The sequence below is a fragment of the Pseudophryne corroboree genome, chromosome 11 (assembly GCF_028390025.1).
Source record: "Pseudophryne corroboree isolate aPseCor3 chromosome 11, aPseCor3.hap2, whole genome shotgun sequence".
NCBI lineage: Eukaryota > Metazoa > Chordata > Amphibia > Anura > Myobatrachidae > Pseudophryne > Pseudophryne corroboree.
Window position 1 is genome coordinate 118,320,948 of NC_086454.1, and position 23,092 is coordinate 118,344,039.

A 23,092-nucleotide genomic window follows, 5' to 3' on the forward strand; every position below is an offset into this window, starting at 1 on the left:
AGGTCATGTTAATAAAACAGGTTGTTGACAGTTTTTAAACAGTGCCCAGTTTTGTATTCAGTTGTCATCACTGCAAAAAATGTAGAAGCTACAGACATGGCATAGCACCGAGGTAGTGTCCCTCAGAACACGCCTCACTGCTGAACCTGTAAATGCACAAAATTGTACATGCTGTATCAAAACAATGTAAGGGTGCAATCTATATGTCATTATAGATAACAGGTTGACAGTGTTCCAGGTACCAACAGTTCCACAGTGCAAAACAGAGACACCTAATGTTAACCTCTGCACTATATATATCACCATGAAGGAGTCCCACGTAACATTAAAACCAATAAAGAACATAGTGAAAAACAATCACCTATATTACCCACGTGCATATATTTAAATATCCACATGGGAATATAGACATATAACATATAAGAATAAATCGACGCTAAAGAGTCAGATGATGTTGTAAAAATGCACAGCAACCACTGGACACCCCTGCACTGGTAAAAAATTTTTTAGAAAAAGTGGTTCCACTAATAATGGGTCAAGACCAATATGTCACTTCTCACAGAAACATGTGTAACGGATTCTGTTCATTGAGACCTTTCGGTGACATTGTTCCAAGAAAGTGAATCCAATAGGCCTCCCATTTTAAAAGGAGTTCACCCCCCCGCGGTGGTGGAGGGATCCAATCGATTGGATCCCTCCACCACGAGGGGTGGTGATAGGGGTGAACTCCTTTTAAAATGGGAGACCTATTGGATTCACTTTCTTGGAACAATGTCACCGAAAGGTCTAAATGAACAGAATCTGTTACACATGTTTCTGTGAGAAGTGACATATTGGTCTTGACCCATTATTAGTGGAACCACTTTTTCAATATTTTCTATTTTTTAACAGTGCAGGGGTGTCCAGTGGTTGCTGTGCATTTTTTACAACATCATCTGACTCTTTATTGTCGATTTACTCTTATATGTTATATGTCTATATTCCCATGTGGATGTTTAAATATATGCACGTGGGTAATATAGGTGATTGTTTTTCACTATGTTCTTTATTGGTTTTAATGTTACGTGTTCATGGTGATATATATAGTGCAGAGGTTAACATTAGGTGCCTCTGGACTTCCGGTTCCGGCTCCCATGTGATCGGGAGCCTGGCGTGAAAGCTCCGTTGCTACCCCAGCCAGCACAGCAAGCAGAGCCGCGCTCGCGGACACAAACCCGGCGGTTCTCGCAGCCTCATTGAGGGGAAGGTCTCCTCCACTATATGGAGAAGTTTCTCACCTCTTCCATGCCGGCAAAGCAGCAAAGATCCCGCTCTGAGCGGCGCCGGGCAGAATCCAATATGGCCGCCGCACCGGACACACAGGATGGTCCGCAGCTGGATGATGGGTCTCGGCCTGCCTCTCCTGACTCTGCAGCCCCAGTCTCATATGAAGATGTCGTAAAAGCTATCAAGGTAACGATGGGGCCCCTCATGGACACACACGCTGCTAAGTTAACGCAGGTGGCACAGGACATTAAGTCTCAGATGAAACAGCTGTCCCAGAGGGTATTAGTCACGGAGCAGAGATTGGGGGAAGTGTTCCAAGATGTAGCAGAATTGAAAACAAACGCTGACACTATGCAGAAATCTTATTACCAAGTTATGAATAAATTAGACGACCTGGAGAACAGATCGAGGAGGAATAACCTCAGGGTCATGGGCCTAGCAGAATCTCTTAAAGGGCCAGACCTATACCGTTTTCTACAGGAGTCTCTTCCGAAGTTGCTGGACATTAAGGATACATGTGCAGACATGGTAGTGGAGAGGGCCCATCGTCTCGGACCGCCCAGGACGGGTCAGAACGCGAGGCCACGTGTGGTGATTTTTCGTTGTTTAAACTTTCTGCATAAATAAGCTATTTGGTCTGCTTCCAGGAGACACAGAGCTCTGGCATGGGATGGTAGGGACATTCGTCTCTTTCAGGATTACTCCGCAGAAGTTTCCCGAGCCCGCAAGGATTTTTCCCAGATTTGTTCCCGCCTGGTCCAGGAGGGCAAGAAATTTGCACTGTTGTACCCTGCACGATTACGGCTCTTTGAAGGGGAATCATTTCGTGACTTTTCTAATGCTCCTGATGCAGCTGGCTACCTGTCTGAAGGAAGAAAGTCGGGACACTCATCCTCTCCTGCTTCTCCACGTTCCACATCATAGGCCCTGTGCTGAGAAATTCACGCGTTACTTGATGAAAGGCCTGGAGGTTCCGGATGGGACTGCTTGCATGCCTGCTATTTGTATGGTATCCATATACGGGGAAAAAATGGCTTAAGTGATACTCATCCAGTTTACAAGTACTAAACACCCTCTTTTCCTTAATCTCAGTTTAGTTTGCTCAGTTGGGCTGGGGGGAAGCTGGGAGTTTCATTTTTTCATTGAAGGTAGCTATTGACCGGGGTGTGCTAGGGGTAAGCACGCCATGTTTGAAGTTAACATTACGGATTTCTAAATGGCTGAAAGTCCTTATTTCTTGGATGATGGAGGAGAGTTGCAGCCTCCTGTCCTGTTCTGCTTTTTTGTTTCTATATGAAGTTACGCTCTCTGTGTCTTGTCTAGTCCCCCCTGTATGTTTGCTCAAGTAGCGTGGTGGGTGGAGCAGCGGTGGCTGGACCGCCATTGCATTTATGTGCTCGTCATTACTTCACTGGGTCTATTTAGATTGGCTGCATGTCGTCTTTAACGATTAGCACATGGAACGTGGGGGGTATTAACTCCCCGGCTAAGAGGAAAAAAATTCTTATGTATATGAACAAGCTCCATATGGATATAGCTTTCCTGCAGGAAACGCATTTCCTTCCTCTAGAGATGGCCAAACTTAACACACTTCGGTGGTCAGTGTTGGCCTCGGCCCCATACTCCTCTAAGGCACGGGGGGTAGCCATATTGATTAGACAGTCTCTTTCTTATACTGTTCATTCTGTAAAGGTGGACCCGCAGGGTCGGTATATTATTGCAGACGTCACAGTAGACTGCACACGCCTATTGCTATGTAACATATATGCTCCGAATAATCGCCCCAAAGGGTTTTTTCTAGAAATGCTGAACAAACTGTATGGTCATATAGATTCCAACATTGTGTTAGGGGGGGATTTCAATGTGGTTTCGTCTCATGTTATGGATAGGAATGTGGCTTCCAGTCGAGGGCTTAGTGACCCTAAAGTGGGTGTTAACTATATAACCCGCCGGCTGCGGGTGGTGGATGTGTGGAGGGCGTGCTATCCGCTAGAACGGGATTATACTTGCCTGTCAGCTGCATATGGTACGCTCTCCCGCATTGATTACTTGCTGTTGTCAGAACATATGTTCCCTAAGGTTATGGATGCTGGGATCGAAGCTATAAGTATCTCGGATCATGCCTTATGTTGGATTAAGCTGGCGGTGCAGGTGGATAAGGGTCCGGTGCGGCAGTGGCGGTTCCCGGCACATCTGGCTAATCATTGAAATTTCGTAACATGTTGGAGGCGGCGTGGCTAGATTATAAGAGTAATAACGCAAGTTATGAGTCCGAGAAGCCTCTGACATTCTGGCAGGCATCTAAACCCGTCATGAGAGGGGTAATTATGTCTTACTGCGCACACAGGGATAGGCAATTAGACGGCTCATACTTGGAAGCCCAGGCAAACTTAACGACTTCCTTTCAGAGGTTTAAGCATTCACCTACTCCAACTAATAGGGCTGATTATAATAACAAAAAGGCCGTTTTTGATAATATTCTGAATCACTTAGAAGCCAAGCACACTTTCTATAGGTCTGCTTCTTTTCACAGATATGGTAATAAACCGGGGAAATTAATGTCCTTCTTATTGAAAGGGCGCCATTCTTCCTCAGTAATTAAATCCCTCCGCACTAGCAACGGTACTAGGGTCAGGTCTAATGCCAAAATAACGGAGGTGCTGAGCTCTTTTTATGCCCAACTGTATTCTCTGCCTCCTAGTAATCTGCCCAATAAAGAGGCCTTTTGGGCTAATATGAGTTTACCTCAGATGTCTGACAGCCAGGCCTCATCCCTTATGACACCCATCTCGGGGGAGGAGGTGGAGAGGGTGATTAAGGCACTGAAGACTGGAAAGGCACCGGGACCGGACGGCCTCTCCAATGATTATTATAAAATCCTAATGCCCCATATCCGGGACACATTGCAGGTATCTTTTAATGAATTTCTCTCCGGTCGGGCCCTGCCTGGTTTCTTTAACTCAGCGTTCCTCAGGGTGTTGCCGAAGCCTGGCAGGGATACAAAACTCCCGGAATCTTATAGGCCTATCTCCCTGCTTAATACGGACTATAAGCTTTTTACCAAGATATTGGCTGACAGGTTAAAACCTGTATTGCCCACCATTGTCCACCCAGATCAGTCGGGACTCATTTGGGGCCGCCAGGCAGTTGTTAATATAAGAAAAGTCTTAACAGTAATGCAGAGGTTACAGTCTTCCTCAGATACGGGCACCAATGTAATTTTATCACTTGACGCCGAAAAGGCATTTGATATGGTGACTTGGGACCATTTATTTGATACCCTACATAGGTTCAGGGCCCCGTCAGCCTTTGTAGAAATGTTGGTCCGCTTATACACAGACCCGGCCACGCAAGTATTAGGCAATGGCTATATTTCTTCCCCCTTCTACATCCAGAGAGGCACCCGTCGGGGCAGTCCTTTATCCCCTCTGCTATTCGCCCTGGCCCTGGAGCCACTGGCGATATCCCTCCGTGGCGCATCTTCCTTTAGAGGCATTTTGGTGGGCAGGCTGGAGGTTAAGATAGCGTTGTTTGCTGACGATATGTTGCTATTTATCGCTGACCCCAGCAGGTCGATAGGACCTATAGTCTCCATCATTGATAGCTTTGGATCCTTTGCGGATTACAATGTTAATCTTTCCAAATCGGAACTCATGCCTCTATCGGGAGATGCGTCCTTCTTTAATAGGCACCCGATATTGTCCCAGTTCCCTAGGACCCAGAGGGCTCTTAAGTATTTGGGGATAATGATACCCACATCACTGGAAATGTTGTATACAGTTAACGTTGCCCCGGTCCTGACGGCTGTCCGGGCTCTCCTAGACGGGTGGGTTAATTTGCCCTTGTCCTTGCTGGGAAGGGCCATGGTCCTTAAAAGTGTAGTGTTCCCGAAACTCTGATATATTCTGCAGATGCTGCCATTATGCCTTACAAAAAAAGACTGTAGGTCTGTTAATTCCATGTTCTCTAAATTCTTATGGGGGTGAGGAAACCAAGGATTTCTTATGCTAAACTTCAGATGCCAAGGGCGGAGGGGGGGCTTGGGATTCCAGACTTGGAAGCGTTTAGTAGAGCGGTGATGTTTCGCTATGTCACAGACTGGTTATGGCAGCGTTCTTGTTTTACCAATTATACAGTGGAGGAGGAACTGTTTGCCCCCTTCTATCCCAGCGCCCCCCTTCACACCCCAAGGAACAAGCTGCCGGCATCACTCAAGGCGAATATTATCCTTTCAGATACTCATGCAGCCTGGCACTATTCCAATTCAAAATTACATAGAAACCCGGCCTCCTCCCGTTACACAACTTTCTGGGGGAATCCCTGCTTCAGACCTTGGCTGGAAAATGCTAACTTTAAGCAGTGGCGGGAGCGGGGAATTTCATCTATTAGAGACGTATTTGACCCTGGGGGAAGGCATATGCTCTCCTTTGAGGAATTAAAGTCCAAATATGGTATAGCAAACTCAAATTTTTATATGTACCTGCAAGCCCGACATTTTGTCATTACTATGGCTGTCCCTATGACCTCGCCAGACAAACAGGATCCGATAGCCACTCTCCTCACTCTCACGAATGCCTCGGCTTATCGTTTATCTTATTATTATGACCATTTACGGGTGATACAGACGGAAAAGCTATGGAAACGTACGGTTTCTAATTGGGAGGGGGATGTACCGGACTTCCCGGCGCAACCAATTCTACTGAAATCCTGTCAGTATACATTTAAATATCTACACTCGGCTCAGCTTCAGGAACTGTACTTTAAGTTATTACACAGGGCTTACATAGCCCCGGCCCAAAGAGTGCATATGATCCCGGATGGGAATAGTGAATGTTTAAAATGCCACATGTCAAGGGCCTCCTTTTTTCATTGTTTTTGGACATGTAGAAAGATTGCCATGTTTTGGAACAAAGTTATTGTATTTATTAATAGAACTCTCTCATTGAGGGTCGCCAGAGACCCCATAGCTTGTTTATGCAACTGTTTTGAGGGTTGGCCTCTTGGCCCGGATGGGAAGCGAGTTACGCCCATTCTCACGGTCATCCTCACGGTGGCTAATAAGGTTATTTTGAACCATTGGACGAAGAAGTCATCTCCCTCTTTGGGGGAATTAAAAAATGTTCTTTTTACGGATTCTCTATTTCTAGCGCCAAGCCACCTTGCCAGACATTGAGAGGGGAGTCGCTCGCTTTTACTCGAAATGGGAGCCTTACATTGACAGTCTAGACATTGATACACAGGGCCACATTGAAAAGCTCTTTGAAAATACCTCCTGGGTTCTTCACAAACATGTAGATGCTAATTGATATGAGTTAATACTTTGCTATATTGAGGTTGATGGGCACATGGAATGGGGTAATGTATGTATGTATGCCACGCGACTAAGGAGTGAATTGTCTTGTCTTGTCTCCCCCCTTCCCTTCTCGTGTTCTCCCTTATTATTTTATGATGTTTATAAGTGGGTGATGACAGTTTACAGTGTATAAGTATACAGTAGGATATGTGAAATTAAGTGGTACGAGTTGCAAGGCACAGAGACACTCGCAGTACTGTTAATGCTGAAATGTATGTATGTATCTTGGCCATTCCTATCTTTTTTCATTTTGACTCACCACTGTAGGTCAAATTTTATATTATAAAAATGAGAAAATAAAAAAAGTTTAACAAAAAAAAAAAAAAACATTAGGTGCCTCTGTTTTGCACTGTGGAATTGTTGGTACCTGGAACATTATCAACCCGTTATCTATAATGACATATAGATCTCACCCTTACATTGTTTTGATACAGCATGTACAATTTTGTGCATTTACAGGTTCAGCAGTGAGGCGTGTTCTGAAGGACACTACCTCGGTGCTATGCCATGTCTGTAGCTTCTGCATTTTTTGCAGTGATGACAACTGAATACAAAACTGGGCACTGTTTAAAAACTGTGAACAACCTGTTTTATTAACATGACCTGACTGATCTAATATATGTAGGTACTTGGGTATCTAGCGGGGTGCCTATCTAGGTGTCTGTGGTCTGGCTACGGTCAGAATCTGCAGCACTCGGCGCTCTCCCGCTGGTTGCTAGGAGACGTGTTACCGGAAGTACGCGTCAGCTAACGGGAAGCGTTCTGCGGTCCATGGCAGTGGCGTGCGTTCCACTGTCGATTTAATGTATCCAGTGCCCTGTTTTCAATCTGTGTATTAGTCTAACAATATTCGTTGAGTGCCTGATATTTCATTACTTGTATAGTTTGATTCTGAGCCTTGTAACACAGTGAATTTTATGCATAAAACATACTTTTTGGCCACTGGTTTATTAATTGATTGATTCCTGGGAGTGGTTGTTCTTATGGTACATATAGTTCTACAGTGCAATGTCAGTGCAGGGGGATGGCAGCCTGAAGCTCTGGTCTTGAGAAAGGTTCTGTCAGGAACCGAAACATTGACCGTGACCCTGTAATCATGGGAGGTTGACATTAAAAGATGTTTTTTCACTTTGGAGAAGTCTGGTGAGTGCATTCCTTATAAGTTACATATATATATATATATATATATATATATATATACTGTAGAAGGCGGCGGCACTCAAGCAGGCTCACAACTTGTATTGAAAAAGAGCGGTAAGTTTTATTCCGACATGTTTAGTGGTTTAGTTTTGCTTGTTAAGCCCTGAGGACGGGGAGTTCCCCGAAACATGTCGGAATAAAACTTACCGCTCTTTTTCAATACAAGTTGTGAGCCTGCTTGAGTGCCGCCGCCTTCTACAGTATTTATTGAGGATCAGCCTTGGTCCTCTAGGAAGGCACCGCAGCAAGAGCTTTGTGGGTGAGTGAGTGCCGGGACAGTAGCATTCCCCGTATGGAAGATTTGGGACACGGCTTTTGTCAGAGTTACCCTGTCTTCATCCAAGGCACCTTCCCTTTGTACTTATCCAGTGACATTTCCTACAGGACTAAATTTTTTCTCCAGTTTATTTACCATTTGCATCCATCATCAAACTTAAGGCTGGTTACATTAGGGTGATCTTTTGATCTTCAAACAAGCCTATACCCATTACGACGGCTACCGGTGACGCTGATGATGACAGACATCAACTCTGAGGTCGACAGTGCCCTGGACTTGATCCAGCGTGATGCAAGTGAACGTCTGAGTTTTTCGGATGTGGAGGCCAGAGCTATCTTGGTGGATAGGCGACTCGCTGATGACACAGTGAAAAACACCAATGATGAGCTTTATAGAAAATGGCTAAGAATGAAACAAAAAGAATGTGACTTCATGTACCATGGAATAAGCCTGTCTGATTACTATAGGTGTAACATGATCCCACGCGGGTTTAGGATTCGCAACACACCCACCATAGGCCGGTTTAACACCTCATTTTGCCGTAGATGGGTGGCAATCCTTAACAAATGCTCGATGGACCTCATATTGCTAGTAGTGGAGGAATCCACCAGAGAGCTCAACAACATCAGGGAGCAGCTCCTAGCATTTGAGGGCGAGCATAAACCTACACTCCAACTTGACACCCAAACTGATTGGATGACCAGACTTAACAATCAAGTCGATCAATACAGACAAGATCTTGTGCGCTTCAAAAAAGAGAAGCTCACCACAGTTCAGAGGGACTACCAACAGCGACAGGTATATCCCTGGTTGAATGGAACGCGCACCACACACGACTCCCGAGTTCCGAACCGACGCCAAACATCACGTAGATGGCGAGAACCACGGGGTGGAACTAGCACTTCGGCCAGTGATTCGGAGACAGCGTCCGGCAGGACCAGCACATCAGAGGGGCAATTCCCTTTAGGACAGCATCCTCGGGGGATACAAGGACAGGCCACCCGCACACCAGGCGCAGGGCGCGGGCGAGGACGCAGAGGGCGGGGCAGAACCAAAGTTACTTACGCTCCCAAGCCCCCAAGAAATTAAAAGAGACTGTGTTCAATTTGTCTACAACACCCTTGACTGATATTGAGTATCGGACTTTATCTAAAGGTCTTTCCTTTGTTCCCACCACTTTCCCAGATGCCCTGGAAAGTAAGGTGGAAGTCCAAAGGATGGGTAGAACCCTTCGGAGACGGGAATACTTCAATAACAAAGGGGTACAAGAAGAGACTAGTATCAGTCAGGGCATTCCGCCACAACTTCAAAAAATAACCCCTCGGTCACAATTTGACCCTCCAAGTCTTAATCCCACGATCCGTACGTTTATTAGGATGTTGGAGACCGAGGTTCAATCTTGTCCCGGGAGAGACTTTTCCTCTAATTTGTCTAAACTTGAATCTGAGGCCTTACATGGACTCTCTTTACGTACAGACATAGTGATTCGTAAAGCTGACAAGGGGGGGTCCATAGTGATACAGGACCTTACTGATTATGTCCTTGAGTGTGAGCGACAACTTGGCGACTCTAACACCTACATGCGTCTAACTATGGACCCTACCCGAAGTTACAAGTTAGATCTTGATTCTTTTCTTAAAGTCTCTTTGGATCAGGGTTTGATTACTAAACAGGTTTGTCAAAGTTTACAGGTTGAGCACCCACGGGTACCATTGTTCTACACAGTACCAAAGGTTCACAAAAGTTTAGTGAACCCCCCTGGCCGCCCTATTGTGTCGGCCAGGGGGTCCTTATATCATCCTGTATCAGTTTATTTAGATTCTTTTCTCAACCCCTGTGTACAGGCCCTACCCTCATATTTGAGGGATACCACTGACTTGTTACTCCAAATGCGACAATTGGGTACAGTGCCGGACGGCACCCTACTTTGCAGTGCTAATGTAACTAGCCTCTACACCTGCATCCCACATGATGCAGGAGTGGAGGCGGTTCGTCTGTTGATTCAGGCTAATGAGGCCTATAAAGGCCCAGATGTGTCCTTTTTCTTATCATTATTGAATCGCATCCTCAGATGCAACTACTTCATATTCAATGGTAAGATTTGGTTACAGACCGCTGGTTGTGCGATGGGGTCCGCCGTGGCCCCATCGTACGCAAATGCGTTCATGTACCAGGTGGAATTGAAGATGTTCTCGTTGGACCCCGCCATAGCACCGGCGGTCGTCTTGTACCGACGTTACATAGATGACCTGCTGGTGTTATGGCGGGGCCCAAGGGATCAATTAAGCTCTCTGTGGGAGGTACACAATGCCACACAGCATGTGGTACAGTTTACCTATGTAATTGATGATAAATCAATCAATTACTTAGATGTCACCATCACGTTGAGCGATGGACAATTGGTCACTTCCCTTTATGTTAAAAGCACAGACCGCAACACACTGATGAGTTATCAGAGCCACCACCCGCCCGCTTTACGTAGGGGTTTGCCCTTCTCGCAGTTCATGCGTGTACGCCGAATTACAACAGACCCAGTTGAAACAGACAAAGCCATGGAAGTCATGCTTATAAAATTTGCTGAGAGGGGTTATCCAATCAAAGCTCTACAGCAGGCACGTCAGCGAGCTATGGATATCCCTCGGGAAACAGCTTTATGCCCTAGGCCTAGGGTGCAGACTTCCCCCAGATGTAGGTTGCCATGGGTTAATAAATACACAGTTATATCAGATGTTAGGACCAAACGAGCAAAACAGCTGTGGCCAATGGTCCAGTGTGATCCTGCACTTTCTTCTTTAGCCCACACTTCCTTGATGCCTAGTTACACAAGGGGCAGGAATATTGCTGACCATGTGGTCAAATTAGATGTGACCAATCTTACGAAGCAACAGGAAAAACATTTCCTTAGGTCTAAAACGGGTTGCTTTAGATGTTTAGGATGTGCTACCTGTAACACATTAATTACAGGTACATCATTCAATCATCCTTTGACAGGCAGGAAATTTAATATAAAACATCGACTCACGTGCACCTCCACACACGTGGTCTATTTATTAACTTGTCCATGTGGTCTTGCTTATGTCGGCAAGACCATAAGACAGTTTCGCGAACGCATGGCCCTCCATAGAAGTGCCATCAAGAAGGCACATGAAAAAGGGAATAGTGAACAACCCTTCGCGCGCCATTGTTTAGTTGCAAAACATGGAGTGGCGAGCATCAGAGCTATATTAATTGACCATGTGCCGGTTTCGCTTAGGGGGGGTGACAGAGGTAGGACCCTACTACAAAGGGAGGCCCGCTGGATCCATTCCTTAGGCACACTGTCTCCAGGAGGTCTCAATGAGAATTTAGGACTACAGTGTTACCTATAGGATCCCTACTCTCTTCGACCAAGTAGCACTACTTATCATTTGCTGCCTGCATATTTAATACAGCCTTATGTGATCGTGGATGCAAGGGATTAATATCCCAGACAACTGTTGTTTTTAACTGTTTTTTGTTTTTACGTCGCTCAGATGTGCATACACACAGTATCTGTTTTGTTTATATTTCTTTGTTTGCACACTTAGGTTGTCATGGATACTCCCCTGTGTTCCGGACCAATCGGGCTGCGCTGAGCCCGGTGACGCGAGGGAAGACTTCCGGCTGGGATGGATGGTGAGCGTCTAGTTGCCTTGGTGACGTGACGCGCTCTGATGATGTCACAGGCCGGGGACTCTGGCGTGCAGCGGGTTGCCAGTGCGGACGTTTGGCGCCGGGACACAGGTGAGTATAGTCTTGTATGTTAATGTTATTTGATGTTTGGTGGGTATATAATGATGATCAGTGGTTTAGTTTTGCTTGTTAAGCCCTGAGGACGGGGAGTTCCCCGAAACATGTCGGAATAAAACTTACCGCTCTTTTTCAATACAAGTTGTGAGCCTGCTTGAGTGCCGCCGCCTTCTACAGTATTTATTGAGGATCAGCCTTGGTCCTCTAGGAAGGCACCGCAGCAAGAGCTTTGTGGGTGAGTGAGTGCCGGGACAGTAGCATTCCCTATATATATATATATATATATATATATATATATATATATATATATATATATAGTGACAAATAGTGAAGTTCAGTGCCACATGTAATGCACTCCCCAGTATAATTTTTTTAAAAAAATAATAATTCAACACTCCCTATGGTATAGGGCGTCAGCTAACCCTCAAATAAATAGCAGTGGTAAGCTGCTAAAAAAAATTCTATGGGAAGGTAGGATGAGGGGACTTAGCGACCACTGGTGTTAATATAGTAAATAAACAACCTATTTTGTTTTTAAATATAACATTATAGTTTTATTACAGATAAAAAGTTACATAAAAATACTAAAAAGCTAAAAAGATAAACAGAATATGCACTATGTTTGGATGGAACAAATGTATAAATATAAGAATGGAGGTGTATCTTATCTTTCAAGGTCACAGTGAGGGCTGCCACCTTGGTCTGTTTATCTTTTTAGTTTTTTTTAGTGATTTTTATGTAACTTTTTACCTGTAATAAAACTATAATGTTATATTTTAAAACGAAATAGGCTGTTTATGTACTATATTAACTAGAGATGAGCGGGTTCGGTTCCTCGGAATCCGAACCCGCCCGAACTTCAGGTTTTTTTACACGGGGCCGAGCGACTCGGATCTTCCCGCCTTGCTCGGTTAACCCGAGCGCGCCCGAACGTCATCATCCCGCTGTCGGATTCTCGCGAGGCTCGTATTCTATCGCGAGACTCGGATTCTATATAAGGAGCCGCGCGTCGCCGCCATTTTCACACGTGCATTGAGATTGATAGGGAGAGGACGTGGCTGGCGTCCTCTCCGTTTAGACTAGAGTACTAGAGAGAGACACAAATTTTGGGGAGCATATTATTAGGAGGAGTACTACTTGCTGCTGATAGTGTGACCAGTGACCACCAGTTTAATTAATCCGTTCTCTGCCTGAAAAAAAACGATACACAGTGTGACACAGTCACATACCATATCTGTGCTCAGCCCAGTGTGCTGCATCATATGTAATACTGTATATCATTATCTGACTGTGCTGAGTGCTCACTGCTCACACAGCTTAATTGTGGGGGAGACTGGGGAGCAGTTATAGCAGGAGTACATATTTTAAGTACAGTGCACACTTTTGCTGCCAGAGTGCCACTGCCAGTGTGACTGACCAGTGACCACTGACCACCAGTATTGTGATTGTCTGCTGACCACCAGTATATTGTGATTGTCTGCCTGAAAAAGTTAAACACTCGTCGTGTGGTGTTTTTATAAACGCATTCTGCAGACAGTGTCTAGCAGGTCCGTCATTACATAATATATACCTGTCCGGCTGCAGTACTAGTGTGATATATATATATATATTTTAATTTTATCTCATTATCATCCAGTCTATATTAGCAGCAGACACAGTACGGTAGTCCACGGCTGTAGCTACCTCTGTGTCGGCAGTCGCTCGTCCATCCATAATTGTATACCACCTACCCGTGGTTTTTTTTTTTTCTATCTTCTTGATACTAGTAGCTTACTTTAGGAGTCTGCAGTGCTGACAGACAGTGTCCAGCAGGTCCGTCATTACATAATATATACCTGTCCGGCTGCAGTACTAGTGTGATATATATATATATTTTAATTTTATCTCATTATCATCCAGTCTATATTAGCAGCAGACACAGTACGGTAGTCCACGGCTGTAGCTACCTCTGTGTCGGCAGTCGCTCGTCCATCCATAATTGTATACCACCTACCCGTGGTTTTTTTTTTTCTATCTTCTTGATACTAGTAGCTTACTTTAGGAGTCTGCAGTGCTGAGTCTGACAGACAGTGTCCAGCAGGTCCGTCATTACATAATATATACCTGTCCGGCTGCAGTACTAGTGTGATATATATATATATTTTAATTTTATCTCATTATCATCCAGTCTATATTAGCAGCAGACATTTTAGCATCATATTTTATCATTTTAGCATTATATTAGCAGCAGACATTCATTTTTCTTTGCGTCATGTGCTGTTTGGGGAGTATTTTTTTGAAGGGCCATCCTGCGTGACACTGCAGTGCCACTCCTAGATTGGCCAGGTGTTTGTGTCGGCCACTAGGGTCGCTTATCTTACTCACACAGCTACCTCATTGCGCCTCTTTTTTTCTTTGCGTCATGTGCTGTTTGGGGAGTGTTTTTTGGAAGGGCCATCCTGCGTGACACTGCAGTGCCACTCCTAGATGGGCCAGGTGTTTGTGTCGGCCACTAGGGTCGCTTATCTTTTCAAAACAATGTTTATTGAAGAAAGATAGAGATAGATGTACAAAATTCCATGTCTGGATTCATAGTGGAGAGGTACAAATAACAGAAATACGAGGTAGGTCAGGGTCATACAATAAAGTCTCGGTATGTGGAAAATACATGCATAATTACATATAGTACATGTAAGAATTTGGTAATAAATGATATCATAGGATATATTCCACTCTTATTGTCTAGGGTTACCATTTTGCTTAGTGAAATGTGAGATCTGGTATTAAAGAGACATGAAGGTATCTAGTGGAAGTAAAGACTTGTAATAAACCTCAGTATCTGACCATATAGACCCTTAGCAGCTGAGAGACCACTACATACAAGGAGAAAGAAAACAGAAAGTGAAGAGATAATAACCCTTCTTCAAATAATTTTCTATTTTATAGTGAAGATTGGTTAGGTAGAAAATCTAATTCGTATAGATTGTAGAGGGAAGAGAAATGAGAGGAGAAAGAAAGAAAAAAGAGGGGGTGGGAGATGGAAGGGAAGGGGGGGGGTGGACAAGACATGAAAACAGGACAACATACAGCATCATTCTCTAAAGGAAAAGTTATACCATAAGGTTGTCAGGTTGGATATATGTCTTGTGGACTGCGATAAGTAGATATTATTTACCGGTTCAACACATTTCAAACTTAGCATAGTTAATAACATTAGTCAATCTGTCTATACAAATACCAAGTGGTGGGTTCGAAAATTTTCTGGATTCTGAGCTGAGTGGCATTATCAAAGCTTTGTATAACAGTTTCCCATTTCCCATAGAATCTAGGGGCCCCTGACTCTATATCCGGTACTAGAGCCTGTCGCTCGTAAAATATGTTGTTTAGCAGAGAGGTTCTCATTTCTGTAATAGATGGAGATTGTCTGTGTAACCAATGGGTGAGGATTAATTTTTTAGCGATAGTAAGGATAACTGTCAGGGCAGGTATAATCTTCTGTTTGTGCGGTCCCAGGTCCCAATCTGAAAAGCAGTAAAATAGACATGCGGTAGGGAGCTTGGTGATTCGAACTGAAAAGATATCATTAACATGGTTTATCAGTTTGTCCCAGAAAGTTCTTATTTTCCTGCAGTCCCAGAAGTTATGGTAGTAGGTGGCCTCAGCCATCCCACATTTAAAACATCGACCCGTAGAGGCCAGGGTGAAATAGGAATGCTGTTTCGGGGAGATGTAGGCTCTATTTAAGAATTTGAGGTGCGTTTCCTGCAAAGCTGCGGATTTTAAATATTTAAATGTGGGGGACAGTTTGGACATAAGTACCGACATAGCCGGGAAATCAGGTATGTCCCGCTGCCAGCGCGAGTGGAGAGCATTTTGCAAGGGTGTTTTCCCTGAGTCTATAAGAATAGAATATAAATTACGCAGCCTATATCCTATGGTCAGATTAAAACGCAAGAGAGGGGTAAGAGGGTCAATGGCCGTATCAAGGGCCATTCCAGGTGGTAACGACTGTGCAAAATGACGGGATTGGAGGTACATATAAAATTGGGAGTTGGGTAGACCATATCTATCTGATAATGCAGAGAAAGAGTAGATCTTACCCTCAGGGTCAAAGATATCTCGAATACACGAGATGCCCTTCTCTTTCCACGTCATGTAAGCACAGCCGTCCAAACCAGGAGGAAATTGTGGGTTGCCCCAAAAGGTGGTGTAAGGGGAGTTAGAGGAATTCCTGTGCAATCGTTTATTGATAGATTTCCAGGCTTTATAAGTGTCATGAAAGAGTATGTTGGATTTTATATGGGAAGGAATCAGTGAGGTAGGTGCATGAAGGAGGGCAGCTGGGGAGAAAGGATGGAAAAGGTGTTTCTCTATGTTGGGGAGAGTATATACGGAGCCACCAGCAAACCAATCCACCATGTATCGATACATAGCTGCATTTGAAAAAGCAGAGATGTCTGGCATCCCAAAACCACCCTCTGGCCTCGGCAGTCGCAAAATATGGCGGGATACCCTAGATTTCTTTTTTGCCCAGATGAATCTTGTAAACAGGGAGTCAAATCGTTGGATATCTGACTTGGAAAGTTGCAAGGGAAGCATTTGGAGGACATAGGATAATTTAGGAAAAATAAAGCTTTTAATAACCATTACCCTACCAGACAATGATAGAGGTAAATCCATCCATCCGTTCAATAATTTCTCCGCCGAGGAGTATATCTGGTGGAAATTAGCAGAGTATAGGGCGTCCAGATTAGGGGGAATCATGATGCCTAAGTATTTAAGTGGAGAGCGGCAAATTGTGAATTGTGTCAGCGTGGGGGATAGAAGGTTTGTGGAGTGACCAGGGCCTAGAGGGAGGAGGCGTGACTTGTCATAGTTCACGCGAAAACCCGAGAAAGAACTAAAATTATCTATAATGTGCTTTATAGCAGGGATGGAAAATTGGGGGTTAGAGATAAATAAAAGCATGTCATCGGCAAATAGACTGAGTTTCACTTCAGTCGTCCCAACGACAATACCAGTATATTCTAGAGACATGCGCAGTGCAGTGGCTAGGGGTTCTATAGCTATAGCAAATAGAAGAGGTGAAAGGGGGCAGCCTTGTCTGGTCCCTCTATGGAGGGGGATGGGAGAGGACATATAATTGTTAGAGAGGATTTGAGAGGAAGAGTCATGATAGAGAAGACGTACTGCATGGATGAAGGCCTCCGGGAATCCAAACCTGTGCATGGTGTCAAAAAGGTGATCCCATGTGACTAGGTCAAAAGCCTTCTCAGCATCAAGGGAGAGAAGGGCATAGGGGTTCTGGTCTCCCGAAGTCTCCAACCACTGCATGACAGTCAGTATCTTACGCACATTCACCGTAGAGTGGCGCCCCCCAATAAACCCTGTCTGGTCTTCCTGGATCAGAAAGGGCAAGAGAAGCTTTACCCGGTCTGCCAAGATCTTGGTATATATCTTGTAATCCGTATTCAATAAGGATATAGGTCTATATGAACTGGGAAGCAGGGGGTTTCTCCCTGGTTTATGGAGGATTTTCAGAATCGCAGCATTGAAGTATAGTGGAGGGGGTGTTCCGGACAACAGCAAGTTGAATAGTTCACAAAGGGGTTTGACCAATTGAGGGGCCAGTATTTTATAGTATTCATTGGTTAGACCGTCAGGTCCAGGGGTTTTGTTTGGTTTTAAACAGTGAATTGCATGGAGCACCTCCTCCTCAGTAATGGGGCTCAGTAGGGGTTGGGATGAGGTAGAAGATAGAGAGGGAAGCGTAAGGGAAGACCAGAAAGAGTGTTGTTGTTGGTAATCAATAGAGGGTTCAGAATATAGTGAGGAATAAAAAGACTGCAGAACCTCAGACACCTGGCCACAATCATGTACCACAGTGCCGTCAGCCCTAGTTAAAGCATGGATAAGTGTTGGAGGATGTTGACCTTTCAGGAGATTTGAAAGCAATCGACTAGATCGATTGCCGAATTTATGAAATCTGCATTGAGACATAAATGTTAATTTAGATTCGGTTTGGGTTAAGAGTTTGTCAAAAAGGGATTTCTGTTCATGGTAGAGTTTTCTGGTAATTGGGGTGGGGGACTGCGTGAACGCTTGGTAGGCGTCAGTAAGTTTAGATTGAGCATCAAGGTACAGAGCTTGTGTGTCTTTCTTATGTTTGGAGGTGAAGGAGATGATAGCGCCTCTTAGTACTGTCTTAGACGTCTGCCAGAACAGGAGCGGTGATTCCTTCTCTGCAGTTATATTACAATGTGTAAAGTCAGCCCATGATGCCTCCAGCATATTTCTAAATTGAATGGAATTGGTCAGGTGGGATGGGAAGCGCCATTGTCTGACAGGGCCTCTATTGGGGAAGGTGGCGAGAGCCATCCAGCAGACCGCATGATCCGACAAGGACACCGGTTCAATTTTAGAAGTTTGCACCCTGTCAAACATAGAAGCCGAGATGAGCAGATAGTCGATTCTCGACAGTGTACCATGAGCAGCCGATAAACAAGTGTATTCACGGTCGACTGGATGACAGGCTCGCCACACGTCCACCAAGTGCAGCTGTGACATTAGATATGGTAAACCGTATTTGGGAGTATAACGGCTAGATCTGGATTTGGTGTTCCTATCAAGAGCATTGGATACAGTAGAGTTAAAGTCACCTGCGAGTATCACCTGTTTATGAGAGTGTGGGTGCAGTTTAGCGGCAATGGATAGAAAAAAGGGTTGGGGGTCAATATTGGGGGCGTATACATTACACAGTAGAAAACGTGAGTCATCTAGAGTGGCGTCTACAATGACATATCTGCCTTCAGTATCAGATTGAGAGGAGTGAAGGTCTACTTGGACGGAGCGTCTAATCAAAATGAGTACCCCACGGGCCTTGGCAGTAAATGGGGCGGACGCCAGCACTCTCCAGCCCAAGCAATTGAGCTTGTCAATCTCAGGGGGAAGGAGATGAGACTCCTGGAGGAATGCAACATCTACCTGTAGTTTAGATAAGTAAAGTAAGATTTTCTTCCTCTTTATGGGGGAGTGGAAGCCACCTACGTTATACGTGCCAATTTTTAAACTGGTCATCATTCTGCTGAAGAAAGGTATGGTTCATGGCAATAAATAAAACCGATAATATTATATCCACAAAATACATTGCTATCATGGACATAGAAAACCAACAGGACAAGACACAGAGAGGAGAGAACAATGGGTAGAAAAAGTGGGGGAAAGTAAAGTAAAGGATCCAGAAAAGAATGGATCAAAAGATTAGCATCAAAAGTGCACTTCAGGTACAAAGATAATCTAAATTGACCTATAGTTCGCCAAGTGGAGAACCAGATAAGAACTCCAGGCTTGCCCCAGCCCTGGTACTGAGAAACAATAAGCATAGCTTATATATGGCATAAACAAAACATAACTTAGAATAACATGTGGAAAACTTTAGGTGAAAGGCGCCTTAAAAGAAGGATCCCATTCAGAATGGGATTAATGATGATATGGCACCCGCCATAGCATTTACGTCGGTAAGAGAGGCGTCTCCTCCCACCAATAATTTCAAGAGCTTCTAGCGATTAACAGCTATAACATAAACAGATATTTCAAAGTAATAGAGTAATCGCCAGTAAAGGAGTAGATAACCACGCTAAGGAATTTTATAGCCGTGGTTAGCAGTCAGGAGTCGAGTCCGTTGAGGGCTGGCGCAGTGAGGAACGGCCGTTCTCCTCTTCCAGTAGATATGCTTCCGCATCAGCCACGGTGGAAAAGTCTGTAAATGAAGATCCTTTGAACAGGCGTAATCTTGCTGGGTATATGAGAGCGAATTTTCTATTTGCTTTTGCTAGGCGGGAACAAAGTGGGGTGTACAAAGAAGGGCAACTAAAATGGTGCATGGCCTACATCACAAAACTTACCCGGAAAGGCTAAAAGATCTTAACATGTATAGTTTGGAGGAGAGAAGGGAAAGGGGAGACATGATAGAAACTTTCAAATATATAAAGGGTCTTAACAAAGTTCAGGAGGGAAACATTCTTCAAAGGAAAAGAAGCATTAGAACTCGAGGGCATACATTGAGACTGGAGGGGGGGAGGTTCAGGGGAAATTTAAGGAAAAATTACTTCACAGAAAGGGTAGTGGATAAGTGGAATAGCCTCCCATCAGAGGTGGTAGAGGCTAAGACTGTAGGGCAATTTAAACATGCTTGGGACAGGCATATGAATATCCTTACAAAGAATCAAGGTTAAAAAAGGGTTGAGATTGCCTAAAGGATAAAATAAAAAAGGGGCAGACTAGATGGGCCAAGTGGTTCTTATCTGCCGTCAAATTCTATGTTTCTATGTAATTCACGTCGTGCCCTGGCCACCTCTGCCGAATAATCTTGGAAGATAAAAATCTTCACATCGTTCCATTGTAAGTTCCGTTTACGGCGAGACGCAGACCAGATGGTGTCTTTGTGGATGTAATTTAAACAACGGAAAATAACAGCCCGGGGTCGGGAATCCTGCGTAGGCCTTGCAGGACCAATGCGATGGGCCCTCTCCACAATCATACCCGTGCAGGAATCTTGGATATCAAGCAGATCTGGCAGCGTGTCTTGTATAAAGGAAAGGAGTGCTGGCCCTTTAAGAGCTTCGGGCAGCCCAACAACCCTCAGATTATTTCGACGTGATCTATTCTCGAGATCGTCGACCTTATTAAGAAGCTGGTAATGGGATTTCTGAAGAAAGGCGCACTGTTCCTTTAAATCTGCAACGTCATGAAATGTCTCCCCAAGGCGCTGTTCATTAGCCTGCACCCGTTTGGAAAGCTGTTTAAACTGTGATTTTATGTCATGCACTGCCTGTGTGACTTTGGCAGCATGAGATTCCATAATAGGATTAATAGAGTCTTGAATTGCCTTTACCATGTCAGAGTACGTAATTGGGCCCTCAGCCTGTTCTGTAGTCTTATTAGACTTCTGTGTAGAGGGGGCAGCATGTACAGAGAGAGCTGTGTTCACAGAGGAGTTAGAGGAGGAATGTAACTCACGATCTGTGTGTATTTGCTGCTGCTGCGGCTGTGTCTGCTGTCCGGCGGCCATCTTGGATTCCCCTTTCGTTTTTGCAGGACGTTGTTTGAGGGGCTTAGCCGCTTCTGGGGCGGCCAGGAAGCGTTCCATCAGGTGCCAGAGGTGTTCCCACAGGCAGGTGAGCGGTCCTGGAGCGGGCTGTAACGCTATGTGCAGCGTACGGGCTAGCGCGGGCTGGGGCGGCACACGGAGCTCACACTGCTGCTGCTGCACGCATCGGCGCCGTACCCGGAAGTCAGGGTCGCTTATCTTACTCACACAGCTACCTCATTGCGCCTCTTTTTTTCTTTGCGTCATGTGCTGTTTGGGGAGTGTTTTTTGGAAGGGCCATCCTGCGTGACACTGCAGTGCCACTCCTAGATGGGCCAGGTGTTTGTGTCGGCCACTAGGGTCGCTTAGCTTAGTCATCCAGCGACCTCAGTGCAAATTTTAGGACTAAAAATAATATTGTGAGGTGTGAGGTGTTCAGAATAGACTGAAAATGAGTGGAAATTATGGTTTTTGAGGTTAATAATACTTTGGGATCAAAATGACCCCCAAATTCTATGATTTAAGCTGTTTTTTAGTGTTTTTTGAAAAAAACACCCGAATCCAAAACACACCCGAATCCGACAAAAAAAATTCGGTGAGGTTTTGCCAAAACGCGGTCGAACCCAAAACACGGCCGCGGAACCGAACCCAAAACCAAAACACAAAACCCGAAAAATTTCAAGTGCACATCTCTAATATTAACACCAGTGGTCGCTAGGTACCCTCATCCCACCTTCCCATATATATATATATATATATATATATGTATGTATGTATGTATGTGTGTGTGTGTATATGTATGTATGTATGTATGTGTATATATATATATATATATATATATATATATACATATACATTTTTTTTTTACATCTGGATCTGCACTCAACCTAACAGGATCACAAGTGCTCCGGTGCCCCCAGGTAAACGAATGGTTACAGGACACACATCATACAAGCAGCGGCACTCTGAGACTGTTTCAGTGAATAAATATATATATATATATATATATATATATATGACACAGACTCCCTTGTTGCGCTGCTTAAAGGGTGAATAGGTGGTATCTAACTGATGGGCTGCCTTATTCCACTAGCTTCACTGTTAGAAAGAACTGAGGTAAATAATACGTGTAGCAGTAGTGAAATTGGCGCCCCCAAGGATTGAAATTGATTTCCTTCCTTAGTATTTACACAGTGATACAGCATAACGTTTCATGCGTCATAAATATAAACAGTAGGTTCCAATACATACATTTTATTTCAAATTTGTAAAAATAGCAACAGTGGGGGTCATTCCGAGTTGTTCGCTCGCTAGCAGTTTTTAGCAGTCATGCAAACGCTAAGCCGCCGCCCTCTGGGAGTGTATCTTTGCTTAGCAGAAGTGCGAACGAAAGGATCGCAGAGCGACTACAAAAAAAATTTGTGCAGTGTCAGAGTAGCTCCAGACCTACTCCTAGCTTACGATCACCTCAGACTGTTCAGTTCCGGATTTGACGTCACAAACATGCCCTGCGTATTCCCAGCCACACCTGCATTTTTCCTGGCACGCCTGAGTTTTTTTCGAACATTCCCTGAAAACGGTCAGTTGACACCCAGAAAACCCTTTCCTGTCAATCACTCTGCGGCTGCCATTGCGACTGAAAAGCTTTGCTAGACCGTGTGTAAAAATACTTCGCCCGTTGTGAAAGTACGTCACGCGTGCACACTGTGCCACATACGCATGCGCAGAAGTGCCGCTTTTTCACTTAATCGCTGCGCAGCGAACATTTTTATCTAGCGATCAACTCGGAATGACCCCCCAGTGTGCATATACATATGAGTACTCTTTGGTACAACAACCCCCTCCCACGTGAATTGGGGGTCTGGATTCACATAAGGATACGTATACATTCCGGGAGTAGACAACTGGGAAGCAGACTTCCTCAGCAGACACGACCTGCACCCGGGGGAGTGGAGCCTTCACCTTGAGGTGTTCAGGTGCTTGACACGTCGGTGGGGATATCCACAAATCGACATGATGGCCTCTCGCCTCAACAAGAAACTCAAGTGGTATTGTTCCAGGTCGAGCGACCCACAAGCAGTGGCGGTAGACGCTCTGACAACTCCGTGGGTCTACCAGATGGTGTACGTGTTTCCTCCACTTCCTCTGATTCCAAGAATTC

General features: G+C 44.7%; 1 protein-coding gene across 1 annotated transcript in view; it reads left to right on the top strand.

The window, feature by feature from the left end:
* The window catches only part of CHID1 (chitinase domain containing 1), a 990,316-nt gene that overhangs the window by 459,381 nt on the left and 507,843 nt on the right, over window positions 1–23,092 (top strand). The gene's annotated exons all lie outside the window — the stretch shown is intronic.